At 37.7% G+C, this 4,308-nt stretch overlaps 1 non-coding gene across 1 annotated transcript; it reads left to right on the top strand.

Moving 5' to 3' along the window:
- Positions 1 to 2,718: 2,718 nt before the first annotated feature.
- Positions 2,719 to 2,838, top strand: LOC115870025. The gene has a single exon (XR_004046494.1). It is a non-coding gene; the product is annotated as a small nucleolar RNA SNORA61 (small nucleolar RNA).
- Positions 2,839 to 4,308: the final 1,470 nt, after the last annotated feature.

Below are 4,308 nucleotides of genomic sequence, written 5' to 3'. Positions count from 1 at the left end.
CCAATGCACAGAGAGGACCATAGGGCCGGCCCCACCATGAGACATGACGTCCCTCACTGACCCGTAGTGTAAAGGTGACAACACTGGAGACATAGTCTGGGAATTGCACCTGATCTGATCCCACCACACTGAGGCGAAACACTAAGGGCGTGCAACAGAACAACAAAGGCAACATTGCAATGAAGCCCCCAGGGAATACCAAAAATAGACTTTGGGACCAGGGCATGGCACCCCATCAGACTGGACCAGAAAACACTCCTAAAGGTCAACAAACAGACCTTGAGCTATTCACAGGCTTTTGTTGTTGTTGTTGTTGTTTTGTTGTCTTTTGTTGCTTTGTTTTGCCCTGTCTTGTTGTGTGTGTGTGTGTGTGTGTGTGTGCGCACGCGCGTGCACATATTATTATCTCTACCGATCTATCTAGATAAGATTGGCTGGATAAACAATCTGGAGGAGAAAACAACCAGACTGTTGGCTCTGGGGGGACATGGGAGAGGGGGAGGCAGGGAAAAGAAATGAGTGTTAACAAACTCAGGGATGAGGGAACAAGTGATCCAAAATCGATGACAAAGAGGGTGCAGGAGACCTGGTAGGGCATGATCAACCCAAATGAAGGCTGAACATGATAGTGAGACAAGAGGAAAGTAAAAGGAAATAGAGGAAAGGACTAGAAGGCAACGGGCATTTATACAGGTCTAAATACAGGCATGTACATATGTAAATACATTTATATATGACGATGGGGAAATAGATCTATGTGCATACATTTATAGGTTTAGTATTAAAGTAGCAGATGGACATTGGGCCTCTACTCAAGTACTCCCTCAATGCAAGAACACTTTGTTCTATTAAATTGGCATTCCATGATGTTCACCTTCCCGATATGATAGCTGAAGACAAAGCAGGTGCATAAGTAAATGTGGTGAACAAAGCTGAGGGTGTCCGACTATCAAAATATATAGTGTCTGGTGTCTTAAAGGCTTGAAGATGTCAAGCAGCCATCTAGCTCAGAAGCATAAAGCCCACATGGAGGAAGCACACTGGCCTGTGTGATCACAAGGTGTCGATAGGATCAGGTATCACACATCAAAGAACAAAAAATTATATCATTGTAAATTGCAGCATTTACAATGTTAAGAACATCTTGGGAAAATATATAAAACTGTATTGAAAAATTTTTGAAACTAGTGTGTATTAGTAATACTAAGTTTTATAGGACTGTAGCTTTTTGTAAATGTATAACCACTTCTTTAATTTCTAAGTGGGACTTTGCTGCATTTATTGTATAAGAAGTTATTTTACAGTTTTAAGGTAGCTTGAATGCTTTATTGTTCTCATAAGAAAAATTAAGGTAGCTGGATTTGATAACTGCCTATAATTGAGGGTTCTTGGGGGTGGAGTAACATGGAGTAGTGATCTTAAAGTAGAAAATAAATCAGTTTGAGCAGCTGAAGTTTCCAGTCATGCTTTCTTTATTAGTTTAATTCAACGACTAATTGTTCATGCTCACTGAATTTTTAATTTTTAGGGACATAAACTTAATGTGGAAAATGCATCTATTAAGAGCTGATTTTTAAGTGAACAATGTTGCATATGTATTCATATTTACGAAGTTATATAGAAAATAAACTTAATTTATTAAATTTAAAAAAATTATATCATTGTGAATGAGGGGCGATGTGGAGTTGAGACCCAAAGCCCATCTGTAGGCAATTGGACATCCCCTTACAGAAGGATCATGCGGAGGAGACAAGAAAGTTAGGGTGCAGTATAGAACAAATGAAACATACAACTTTCCTCTAGCTCTTTAATGCTTCCTCCCCCTCACTCTCATGATCCCAATTCTAACTTACAAATCTGGCTAGACCAGAGGATGTACAGTGGTACAGATAAGAACTGGAACCACAGGGAATCTAGAACAGATAAACCTTCAGGACCAATAATGAGAGTAGCGATACCAGGAGGGGAATGGGAAGGTGGAGGAGAAAGGGAGAACTGATTACAATGATCTACATATAACCCCCTCCCTTGGGGACAGACAACAGAAAAGTGGGAGAAGGGAGACGTCGGACAATGTAAGACATGAAAAAAAAAATTTATAGATTATCAAGGTTTCATGAGTGAGGGACAGTGGGGGAAGGAGGGGAAAAATGAGGAGCTGATATCAAGGGCTCAAGTAGAAAGAAAATGCTTTGAGAATGATGATGGTACCAAATATACAAATGTGCTTGACATGATGCATGGATTGTGATAAGAGTTGTACAAGCCCCCAATAAAATGATTTTTAAAAATTGAGTTTTGAAAGGTTTGTGGAAAATGGAATTAAAATATATGGAATATTCCCACACATTTTGTGAAGCTCTCATGTATAACAAAGGAAAAAGAAAATCATTGCCATCATGATGATTTCAACTCATAGCCCCCATATAGGGACAGTAAAACTTTAAAGCAGCAGACAGCTACGGATTTCTCCTGTGCAGGAGAGAGGTTGACTTCCAACCACCAAACTTTTGGTCAGTAGCTGAGCAGTTTAATAATACATTAACAAATATCATTTCTTGAATCTGCAAGTGGACTGACCAATTTTATTCCATTCACTTATGTCCAAATTCACTTAGAATCAACAAGGAGAAAATTAGTCAGCAGGCCATTTTAATTTAACCTTTAAAGGAAAAAAACCACAAAGTTTAATTTCCAAGGTCTTTAAAGTGAAAAACCACCCTCCAGTTCCCTTTCCCATCAGATCAAAACACTGATCTGGGTGGTCAAAGAAGGAGGAAAAGAAACATCGAAGCTGGCCCTCATTGCTCTTGGAGCTCCGGCTAGTTTCAAACAGGGGAAAAACAATGTGAGAAACATTTCATTCATGAATTTGGATCTTCCATCTTATCTGATCCAATATTTATTTCCAGGATCATTCAAATTAATGCCAAAAAAGATACAAGTATATAAAATTGAAAAAAGGTATTCAGTTATTCTGAATTGAGTTTTGACTTTAATTAAGATAATCAAATTAGAGATAAATAAATTATAACTTATTTTCTGCTTTAAAATTCCTATTAGTAAAGACTAGTTTGTCTGGTTGTGCATAGGGTCATCCTGAGTCAGAACTGACTCGATGGTATCTAACAACATTTCGATGCATCGTCCAGCTTTTGTCCCTTTTATTCCAGTCATGCTAAAAGCATATTTTCTTATCAAACTTTGCTAAATAACAAGTTACTTAGCAATTCTATGGTTTAATAATAACTACCATTATATTTATTTTCAATTCTGTGGGTCAGGAATGGAATAAGACTAAGATGCACAATTCGTCTGCCCCACATGTTGCTGGTTACTGTCATTCAATGAAAGCTGCACCATATACTATTCAGCTAAAAGTGGTCCTTTGACAAATTCCATATTCTGCATAGAAATACTGTAGTCAAGATCCATGAGTCTTTTGTTTGTATTTTCTAGCTTCCATTCTACCACAGACAATGGTTTTGCTATTTATTCTATCTGTACATAAAGTGAGCCACTGTTTTGGTAGCTATTCCCAAACTACCTTTCCAACTATCAGTAAAAATATTCTTGTCAACTTCAGGCCCTGATTGATTATCATCCTAATAAAAACCACGTACTTTAGGGTTTTTTGACAATAGCACTGCACTTCCAAGTAGAAATTTTGTTTCAATTTCTATAACTGTTGAAAAAACTAGCTCAAAAATTAGTAACTTAAAAAGTTTAAAAATTGATTATGCTTGAAATGCACTTGTAATATCTTAAAGACTCCAAGCCCACTTCAGTTTTACGTTTCCACTTTTAGTTGCACCGAACAATAATTAGATACGACGGGTAAGGCTTCTGGAGGTTTGCTTTCTGTCTTTTTGTAACTGGTAGTAAATAGAGGTCTCTGCAGAGCATCCTGTGTGTCAGTGGTATGCGTGTGGCTGTGTGGGGTGACTCTTCTGTTCTTTGTGCATCAATTGGCAGATGACTACATTTAGCTGCATGCTTTTTCTCTCTGATTTCCTCTCACTTCAGGTGGAGCGAATATATTTCCTTACAAGATTTCATTCCAAGAGTAGACAGGCTTCTTACATGGTTGGTTTCTTCAAAGGAAGAGCTTTGTAAGAGAAGTGAAAGCAGAAGATGCATCTATATTAAAGTCCCATGTAGTCATCTTAAATATAATTTCAAATATAAGGAAAACAATGTCCCACCGCTGCATGGAAGAATATTAAAAAATGTACGGGAGACGTCGGGCAGTGTAATATAAGATATAATAATAATTTATAAATTATCAAGGGTTCATGGGGGAGGGGG

This window comes from Echinops telfairi, unplaced genomic scaffold, assembly GCF_000313985.2.
Source record: "Echinops telfairi isolate 266 unplaced genomic scaffold, ASM31398v2 ScPeMD7_70;HRSCAF=299, whole genome shotgun sequence".
In the NCBI taxonomy this organism is placed as follows: domain Eukaryota; kingdom Metazoa; phylum Chordata; class Mammalia; order Afrosoricida; family Tenrecidae; genus Echinops; species Echinops telfairi.
The sequence above is the reverse complement of the archived record's forward strand: the minus strand, read 5'-3'. Positions and strand labels throughout refer to the sequence as shown.